Source organism: Cucurbita pepo, chromosome 12 (genome assembly GCF_057944985.1).
Source record: "Cucurbita pepo subsp. pepo isolate OVF chromosome 12, ASM5794498v1, whole genome shotgun sequence".
In the NCBI taxonomy this organism is placed as follows: Eukaryota; Viridiplantae; Streptophyta; class Magnoliopsida; order Cucurbitales; family Cucurbitaceae; genus Cucurbita; species Cucurbita pepo.
The window spans coordinates 6,662,842-6,673,577 of record NC_141809.1 but is presented as its reverse complement, the minus strand read 5'-3'; the positions used below and the strand labels follow the sequence as shown (position 1 = coordinate 6,673,577).

General features: G+C 44.6%; 2 non-coding genes across 2 annotated transcripts; both read left to right on the top strand.

The window, feature by feature from the left end:
• Positions 1 to 724: 724 nt before the first annotated feature.
• Positions 725 to 805, top strand: TRNAL-CAA (transfer RNA leucine (anticodon CAA)). The gene has a single exon. It is a non-coding gene; the product is annotated as a tRNA-Leu (tRNA).
• A 5,233-nt stretch (positions 806 to 6,038) lies between these two features.
• On the top strand, positions 6,039 to 6,112 carry TRNAF-GAA (transfer RNA phenylalanine (anticodon GAA)). Its single transcript has one exon. It is a non-coding gene; the product is annotated as a tRNA-Phe (tRNA).
• Positions 6,113 to 10,736: the final 4,624 nt, after the last annotated feature.

Here is a 10,736-nt window from a genome sequence, read left to right as displayed (position 1 = left end):
CCCCTCACGTGCGAAATGATAGAAGATCTCCTTTAAGATCAAAGAATTCCAATTGCGTATAATTGTATGTGTGATATGATAGCATCTACTATACCAGGAATATCAATGAACCCTATTATGGAAATAGCTCAGGATACCCCCTTTTTTTGTTTAGCTTCTAGAATCTATTTCTTAGTTCAAGATCCCTTTTACTAACTGGAATCAAAGAATTAGTAGATCTAGTAGATCTGTTCCGCCCAAAATGGGAATAGGCTAGGGTAGGGTTATTTAGAATCTATAATCTGATGATCGAGTGTCGATTCCATGATTCTAAGTTCATTCCATACCGGGCCAGAGGAATAGGTAGGGCTAGGTTATATACATTCGAATTATGAGAAGGGGTCATCCGAGCGTATTGAAATAGATACTATGTTTACATATGGATCCCTATGTCCTTCCATTCCATTTAGGATTAGTTAGGAATAGGCGTACGGACCTTTTACATATCTCTCGTTATTTGGGACCCTATTCTTTGGGCTTCTATTGAATCGAGAATAGGTTTTATTGTCCATTTGATATAATAGATAGTAAGGCATCCTCCAGATAATTCAAATCGAAGCAATTGGATGTCCGCCTCGGACCTATATGACATGACCGAGCAATAGAAAGACTCTAACACTCTACCTCATATATTCCATACATCACACTAGATAGATATCATATTCATGGAATATGCTTGAAAGATGCCTTGGTGGTGAAATGGTAGACACGCGAGACTCAAAATCTCGTGCTAAAGAGCGTGGAGGTTCGAGTCCTCTTCAAGGCATAATGTTGAGAATGCCCGTTGAATTGGAAGGAATAAGTTCGGCAGTGGATCACGAAATCTTGGCGATCTTCTCTTGAATGGGAGTCCGCTTTGAAATCGTTCGCCCTGCACCCCCGAGTATATGCTTCAACAGGCAAGAATGAAACAAGGGTAGATTGATACAATAGAAACCTCTGGGAAAATGCCCACCCGTAACCCAGCGGAGAAAGTACATTACATAGTCCGTCCGTTTTAGGGATTGGCTACTTACCCATTCAGTTACTTTGGCACTGGACATTCCAAAAATGGGGTACTATCGGGGTTCATTCAATAATAGACGCGGCATTCCAGCCTTCCTTCTTCAGGGCCTACCCGAAAGAGAATCCAGTGGTTCTTGGTCGTGAATATCGGAATAGGACGAAGAAGTGATCCCATTTGTTTCATCGGGTCTGCGGATAGAGGCCAGAGGTCTTGAACGACCCATCCGGCAGAACAACTCAAAAGAGAAAGAAGTCTCGTTAATTTATTCATGCTCGTTCCAAGTGAGAAGTACCATTTGTACAAATAAGAACCCCCTTTGTTACATGATTTCTTCTTCATATAGATAGATATAGGATCCATGGAGCAATTACTTATACTTTGAAGTACATTTTGTGCAACAGCCCTTCCTTCCTATCTGATTGAAAAGGATCCCATGATCCTGAACCGATCTTACCTGGCACCAAGTTTGTCTATGAAGAGCAGATCTAATTATATTAGTGTCTATAATAGATTTCTTCTGCATAATACTAATCGATAGGGCCTCAGTGGTAAGTGCTACAAGATCTCGTACATTGGAACCCATGGTTATGGAACCGAATCCATTAGTATGGAAGGAACAGTTGCTTTTACAAGTTCAATCCCCTAGTAGTATATGAAAGAGTGCAAAAGTGCTTTTGTTGTTGTGGAATAAGAAGCCTTCGTATTTTAATGCATCTATTTCATTTATTCGGAGCTATTAGAGCGGGATGGGATCCCCTTTTGACTTTTTGGGGAATATGGGTTGAAGCAATAACAAGAATATTTCGACTGGAACATCATTTACAAGGTAAAGCATATTCAATCGTTCAAACACGAGGTAAATAGGGAGAGAAGTTTACAGTGAATAAATAGGAAAAGGAAAGGAAGAAGACAATGAGATTAGAAGAACCTATACAGGAGAAGAAAATAAAACATGAATGAGACTGAACAGGAAAGGAAGGAAAGAAGAAACATTAATTAGAGTTTACAGTGAAAGAGACATTGATTGAAGGGAGAAGAAACAAAGATGAATGAGCTACTGAACCTAAACCTGCCTTCCCCTGAACCTGTGTTGAAAAGAAAGACGAAAGAAGAATCAATGATCGTGAACTGGAAGGAAAGACTATCGAGAAACCCTCTCCTCCCTTTTCTCGGTTTCATGTCTTCGACCCTTGTTCCTATCCCCTTTCCTGTCGAGTAAATAAAAGGAAAGCCGAAAGAAGAAGAAATTAAGGAGTTAGCTGCTGCTTTGAAAGCCGAAACATTAATTGGAACTCAATCACTTGTCCCCGGTTCCTTGTCTCACAGCTTGGTTCTTTCTCCGGAACCCCTATTCCCTGCCTGACCGTAAGGAGGTAAAGGAGTTAAGGAGAATGAGAATGAATGCGACTGAACTCCGGAAGGAAAGACGAAAGCGAAAACAAGATGAATTCGACTCAACAGTCAGTCAAGACGAAACGAAAGAAGAATTTAATTAGACTTTACAGTTCAAGAAAGAAGGGAAAGAGAAGGGAGACGACACTATCGATGAATGAGAGTGAACTGGAAGGAAAGACGAAACAGTCAGTCAAGACGAAAGACTCAAGATTCGTCATCGTTCACTGTCAGGAAAAACGATCGAAGAATCAATTTGAGTGAACTATCAGGAAAGACTCAAGATTCCTTCTTTCTCTTTCTCTGATCCTCAAGATTCATTCTCGTTCACTGTCAGTCAAGACTATCGATTCATTCTATCTTTACCCTATTTTTGGGGATCAAATCCCTATTTTTTAGGTAATGTTAAAGGAAGTCAAGAGACCTCAAACCTGAACCTATTCATTCACTCTCTTCTCCTTTCTTGCTTTCACTCTTTTACTCCCCCTCCTTCCTTCCTTCTTATTCATTCTCCTGAACCTATTTCTTCAGTCTCCTTCACTATTATTCTTTCCCTCTATAAATAGGTGTTTCTTTCTTTCTTTCTTTCAGTCTCCTTCACCTCTCTCTTGCTTTCCCGAACAGTAAACAAAGGATTAATGAGAGTTTACGGTTTACGAACTTGACTCCTTCACCTTCTTTCACTGGGGCCGCAATAGCTCCTACTTTCTTTATAAGAGTTTGTTTTTCAAAGGTCAAATTCTTTCTATTCTTCTAGCCTGGCTACCTCTTAACCCACATTACATGCTTTCTAATGTGGCCATGATTCAGTCAGATCCTTTATCTCCTCCTTTTATCCATCCGGCCGTTCTGTAAGCCACTATCCAATGTATACCTTAGGCAGGACCAGCCCTCGCCCATTTCGTAACAAGGCCAAAGACGCCCGAAGAGAATGATGTTTGGAATAATTATTCTCAGCTGCATCTTTCTCTTTCGTCGTTATTCTTTTCATTTGAAAGAGAAGTAAGGCCTTCAACGTGTACTTCTGATGTATATCTTGTTGTGATTTAGCATTTCTTTATTCGTTTCTTGGATTCGCATCTAGGTGTATTCTCTCTCTCGTAGGTATGATGGTTTTGCCCCCCTCCCCTTATTCCCGCTAGTCTTGAGTGTGGGGACGGGGCCGGGGCTTCCTCTGCCATCACCATCCGACCTATCCAGTGAGTTCTCGTGGAGTGGGTCGTGGATTAATAATTATTATGGCAACCCAGATATATGGAGGCATCATCTTCCCTACCTAACCTGGCTGCACCACATGCAGCTCAGCAAAATGTAGAGGGTGAGGGGAGTTCCGCCCCGGGGCTGACCCTTCGAGCAGTACAGGAAGCATCGAATGCTCTTGTTACAGAATAGGCAGGAGGGTAGTAGGTTTGGATTGGACAATAAGGGCTTTGCTAGACGGTCTTGTCTTTCTCTTTGTGCAAATCCAGTGCTGGTGTCGAAGGTTTAGCCCAGTGAATCAAGCAATTGAATCAGGAAGCGCTGCTCCTCTACTCGGGATAAGGGCTGAAGATGGAGTTTCTGTTTGCAAGAGGGAAGCGAGCAATGCCTCTCTTGTGGCTTGTTGCTCTGCGCTGCGATTATGAAAGGGATGGGCCAAGCAGCAAATTAGCCATTCATTTTCTAATATGGTGTAACGTTCATGGATTCTGCGTCCGCGTATAAAAGACCAGCAGCAAGCAGCTCCATCATCCACATCTCATATGCCAGGGGGTCCCATTCGTCATGTGCCGGATCCCATTCCCAGTAAGTAGAGCAGCCTTGAACCCATACCCTTGATTCTCGCCTTGAGCCTCAGCCCGAAGGCCCAAAGGTTGCTGTTTGGTCTGGATAAGCAGGCATGGACAGGCTCCTCGAGCGGATACCATTCCAATGGGGAAGTCTTCCCATTACCGGCGGAGAACTCAAAGGCTCCAAACTCCTTAGGTCTTGTTTTGTAAGCTTGAAGCTTTTCAACCTGTCGAGATTAACTTACAACTCCACTAACCTAAGCTTACCAGATCAAGTAGATCACTCCCACTACCAAAACCCATACCGGACACGCTTCTTTCTCGGCTTCGCCTCTTTCTGCCAACGCCGACCCTTCCCGTACGCTTTGAGGGACTGAGCCTTCCCCACCTTATTGGTCTTCTTTCCGCTGTCGCTGATAAATGTTTAACGTATAGCGCTCTTCCGCTGGTAAATGCCCTCCTTTTGTCTTCGCCTTGTGGTCCCGAGACATATGGTTTTGGTACAGAAAAGAAATGTCACCAAGGGGCCGCCTTATCAGTAGATCTCCCTCCTCTCGTACCTCTAGTAAACAAACTTTGAGCTGCTGAACCGGGCATAGAACAAGGGTATATTGTTTTTCTGCTTGTTTTGAAAGCTTGAAACGACAGACAAGTGGTGACTATGAGACGGCTTGCTACTGAGCTTCTTGTGTTCGTTCCATCTTTCTTGATTATGGGGTCCGCGCAACAAGAGCGCTTCCTCTTTTTCTTTGCCACCATGAGACCTTGCCTTATTTGGTTGGTAGTGTAGGGGTGGAATCAACGCAATTCGTACTGGTAGTAGTGAGACGTCGCCTTCACTGGGTTGGAATAGTAGGTCTGTCTCTCGAGCCTTGTTCTCCGCGGTCATTCTCGCAGCCCTTGCCTTTCTCACTATCAAATCTACACCTGACTTGTTGAACCAAGCTAAGGTCACTAATGAATCTACATATCCTAGGGACGAGAAATTCTTCGTTGGTGGTAAGTTAACCGTGAATGGACTCTAACTCTAATGGCTGAGCTAGGTATGTATGCTTACCAATCTTGTCCCGAGCGCGCGGGAGACTGCCTCCTGTACCGATGTTAATTGAATGAATGGACACCAGAACAAGTTCGTGCTCCGAATCTATAAAGAGCTGCGTGCCTAAGTCCTTCCCCAAAAAGGATTGTTCCTTGTTGGTACGAGCTTTTCTTGTTCTCTTCTACCCTGGGATTGAATTGTTTTCCTAATGTTGTAAGGGACTCCCAAGCACATTCATTCTCTACCCTGTCTACTAAGAAAGAGAAGTTAGTGAGAAGATTCGCTTAATTGAATTGATCGTAGATGTATTGGGAATCTTCCTTGAATTGAGAGGAAGTAGGAGCATCGTGTTAAGACAAGGGCGGTGGGTAGGTAAAGACAGGGTGGGTTTACAATCAAAGCTCCAACTGTCTGTCATGCCGGGTAAACCACTAGGGTATGAATTTGGATCTAGGACCAGTAGCGGGCGAAATTACGTGCGTGAGAGAAAGTCTTGGTGGAGCCGAGGACGGAATAGCACAACTTAGTGACTAGGAGCGTAGGGAGAGCCCGTTGCGCCTTGTTTTTGTTTGACCGGCCTATCCTCTTTCGAGAAGCAAGCTCCCTCCGGTTGTCCAGTCCCTGGGCAACTCTCGGTTTTTGTGTTGGGAGATTAGGCGGCAGTTTCAAGACTCGAAAGCTTGACGAAGAAGCAAATCAAGCCCTAACTACTCTTTCTTTGAGTAAAGGGCTTTTACTAGTCAAGTGGTAAGGTAGGGCGTATTCTTTGAAGAAAACAGACTTTAGGAAAGGGGTTTAGGTAGCTCAGCTGGTTAGAGCAAAGGACTGAAAATCCTTGTGTCAGTGGTTCGAATCCACTTCTAAGCAAAGGGTCCAAAGGACACGTAGCCGGGACCTGATTTGGAAATGAAAATGAAAGAGGAAGCACAAAACAAGTAGATTTGATAAACAAAGCTGTAGATTACTCGGATTGGTTCTCGCGTCCCTGTGCCAAAATGGGCGAGTTTGGTTTGAGTGTTCATCGATTGGGTAGATCCATATGCTCCGGGGGGGTGAGACGAGGTGTAGCGCAGTCTGGTCAGCGCATCTGTTTTGGGTACAGAGGGCCATAGGTTCGAATCCTGTCAAATTGATAAAGAGGATGATCTCCTTTTCTATCACACGTAGAATTGTCTGTCATTCTTTTATCTTTCCCCTGACCTTATCAGTCATCAGGCAGGGTTTTGGTATCATATATCGAGATAATTATTATGAAAAAGCTATTCCACTGGTGTGACTTAGATACCCTTTCTTTCTTTGTGGTATCAGTCATGCTATTTGAATAGCCTGAAATCATCATAGCCTCTCCACCGGTTCCGAAGACTCCTTCGGCATCAATGTGCTCCAATGAAAGAGATCAAACCCTTTCCTTCACCAGAACCGGAGCAAGCTCTTTTCGCACGCAATCTCGAAGCCCAATTAGCTCACGGACTGTCTCCTCAACCCTGGCGAGTACGAGAGCTTGGTAAGAGAGAATGTCGAATGAGAAAGACATTCGATTACGGCAACTAACTAGATAGCGAACTTTTTGGTAGAAACTGAATGATCCCTTGGCTCGGGCAAGAAAAGGAAAAGGTAAGAGTACTTACTCTTATTCCGACGATAGGAAAGTTTGAGCTGAAAGATTGAATCACACCGGGTAAGAAAGGCGGGCTTAGCAGGGTTCTCCAAACGTATACTTATTAGGTTTCTCCAAACGTATAAACAAAAAGAGGAAGCAACCGGTCCTGAAGAGGATACCGATACGCAGACATTCTCGCATGGAAGAACCTAGCTGAACCGGATCAAGGGTCCTAACCGAGTCCGACTGACCTTCTTTGGCTGGCCCCCGCCCCTTGTAACGAGGTCAACCCGTACGTGCTCCTTTCGTTTAGCGAGATAGCTTACCAGCTCTTTCGGCTCCAGCAGTATGAAAAGCGAAATCCTCATCCTGAGTCCGCATTGCCATACGAATCGACATCGGACAAACCAAGAGCTCCTATTTTTTCTTTAACGAAAGCAGATATAACAGTTTCGAGAAAACAAACCAACCTCTTTTAAAGAAGGAGTCGCTCCGCCTTGTCCTGTACTTGCCTGCTTAGCTTTCTTAGCCAACATCTCCGGTTTCCCCCGAACCAAGAGGTCCTGCTTATCCAGACCCAACAGTCACACTTGAAGCCGAAAGACTGATTTTTGCATAAAGTAGGTTCATAGATCAAGAAAGAATGAAGCTGCTTACAGGGACAGTTATGCGATACGTCTTTTCATACTGTCCTTTTCTTTAACCTTGCTATCAACCTAGCCATTCTCGCTTGTTGCTTTAAGGGGTCTCCCCACTTTATGTGGGTATATATAGGCTTCGTCGAGAATACCAAGTAGATTGGCAACTACAGGGTTCCCTCGTCCTGTGAGGTAAGAAGGAAGAAAGAGACCTTAACGGTTTGCCCTAGGAAAGGAAAGCTCTTCACTACCATTGCTATCCATCTGTCTACAATTATCAATGTATCTGGTATAAAGAAATCTTCATTACATTATAGAAAGAGGTGAAAAGTAATCAAAGCAGTATCCAAAACCCACCACCCAACACCTTACGCGCCCAACTCAACGCTTCCTTGCTCACAACCAATCCCTCAAAGCAATGAATGCGGCTAAAAAAAAAGCACGCCATAGAACAAGAAAAAGTTTCTGCGCGGCGTAATATGGCATTGAACGGTGGTACGTACGGCTTAGAGCCAAGGCATTCATAGGTCTCCTATCGGACGGAAGTGATAGCGGAAAAGGCAAGTCTTCCTTCCTGGGTCTAGAACAGCAAATGGGACGGCTCTTTCTCCTCACACTAATATGTATATCCTTCCCAAATCCTAGTGTTGGCTACCATCTTCAAAGCTATTGCTGCTACACTCTAATTCTAATTCATTTGATTTTCTACAACCCTAGGCGACGCAACTTTTCAATGTTAACCTGCTTTGCTTCAGGGAAGAGTGGATGATCCGCCAGCTCTTGCAGAAATTTGTCAAAGTTGTTGCGAACCCCCAATTCTGCAGTGGCATGAGAGACACCCTAAGGTCAACCCGGATTTCATCTAAACTCTGTGCACATTAGCTTCATTCATTCCACTTCAAAAGAGCCTTAGACAGAAAAGCAAAACGAGGAAGAGGTTTCCATTCCAGGGTTTGAGTAAAGGATCTCCGGGAACGCCTTCTCATGCCCGTTTACCAACATCCAGCTCGCCTTCTGCTATCTTCCACTCCGAAGTTTAGGATTGAGTTTCCGATTTGGTTGGTGATTCTGACTTGCCTTATTTGATTTGAATCACTTGGTTGGAAGGGGGCGGGATGCCTTGGAGGCACCATAGATTGCACCCTTCGTTGGCAACGGCGCTTTTGAGTGCGCCTAACTGGGGCCATAGATCGAGTTCTGGGCTAAGGTTACCGCCCAACCTCCCTTCTGGAAAAGGTGAAGTAGATCGACCAGGTTACCGAAACTAAAGAAGAACAACAAAAGCCAAAAACAGATAAAGCATCAAATGTTCATCCTTGCCCGACTAAAAGAAAGGGTTAGTGCTGCCCGCTCTAAAGGCTTTCCAAGAACTTCCTTGGGTGGGAAAGTCTAGACTAGAGCCGACGACTCGTGAAGAGATAAACCGCCAGAAGCAGGCAAGAAAAAGTCCCTCCCCTTTTTGTTTGCAAGTAGAGCACTAAAAGTACCAAAGCTAGCCTATCTAGTAAGCGTGCAAGTGGAGAGAATTCCATACTTGAGAGAAACTATACTACAAAATTGGCAATGAGATTCCTTGACGGCTGACTTTCGTCTGAGCAACTACTGAACTCAACTGAGCTATAAGTTGGAGACCAGATATGGGTATAGCACAGGCTGCTATGAGAGGAAATTCAGGCTCACCATTCGTCCGCATAGCGCCCAACCTGGGAGACAGACAAGGAGAGATCCTTAACTCAGTCTCAAACACGTCCGTCCCGTAAAGACATCTACTGTGCTGGCCTTATCTTTTGTCGCTAGCTTCCGCCGCATGAACAAAGGAAGATGGTTCCACGGAGCGCAAGGCATCTCTTCCTGCCTGCGCTAAGGCATTACATGCCAACGAACTTGGCCGGCACTCTTGTCATGCCCAAGTCTGACTTCGCCCTCATACCAAAAAAGCAACCAACTCGATAAACCAAAACATATCCGACGCCTGCTCTGCTTAACGCTCTCTTGCATGGCTCATTTCCCGTGCTTAGACCCACCCAAGTTTAGCAGCCCGAAAATAGATAGGGGAGAACCCACCGCGCCTACTGGGGCTCTCGCGAAAGAAAGCCTAAGCCAGTAATTGGCTAAGATCCGTTCCTGCGCGCGAAGTGCAGCAAGCAATTAGGCCTTGCTTTCATTTGATTGCTTTAGTGAGATCGTATTCTTCCTCAAGCTTGGAGTTGCTCTTAGCTGGTCGGGTTGCCGGCCCGCGGACCCGTTTCGTTGCCATAGTTCCGGGCGCATTAGGCCCTCTTTTTGATCCCAATACCCTGTGAATGGAAACAAGACCACTAGAAATAGCTAAGGAATTGAGAAGAGTATATATAACCTTTTTTGTGGAGTCTATTCTTTCTTTATGCACGGCGCGGTATAGTATAAGGGTGGTGGGTTTTAGTGGGCATAGGTTGTAGTTCCTTTTCCAGAAGAGAATGAATCATCCGATGAAAGATCCAGACCTGTGCGCTTGAGCAGCACTCCCAGTGTAAGGGGATAACTCGAACTACACAATTCAGGTGGCATAGCAAAAGCCTCATCTTCTTTTCTTTGAATTCAGGGGAGGGGCGAAGACCTGAGACCCTCCGGGCGAAGAGGCTAAGAAGCGAGACTGGAAAGGAGAGGGGCGAATGAATCATTTTTTCACTTCTGATATGGATGTGGAATCCTATGCGCTATGCTTGCTTCTGGTTGGTAAGAATCAGTCCCCTTTCTTTTTGCTTTTCCAGGGAAGAAATTAGCCTATGGTTGATTTTCTATCAGAGAGAAAGCCAGCATTAATACCATACCTTCCTTCAGCTTTCATAGGGGGATCTGAATAGGCCCTAAGTTGCCCGAAGCAAGGATCTGCTTACCGATAAAAGAATAATGCCTTTTAGGGTGGGTCTTTATACCTTCGGATCTTTTTGAGTTCATCCAAATTTCACTTCTGCAGAGATAGCATAACATAGATTGACAACCAATCCCCACAACATATGAGAGGTTAGGATAGGACGAGTGAGAGTAATCCTGATTCAACTCCCAACTCATCTTCTGCCCCTCTGTGATGAAAGGAGGATCATCAAGGAGATCCCAACTAAAGAGAACTTGTGATTTTCCCCCCTTTTTCTAGTTGTAAGGTCTTGTCTTAGCGTTACAATGAAAAAAGAACTTGATCATCATTGCATCCTTTTTCTATAGGCTATCTTTCTTCAAGTGAGAGATCGGATCGTGAAACCTCCTTATCCTAAGG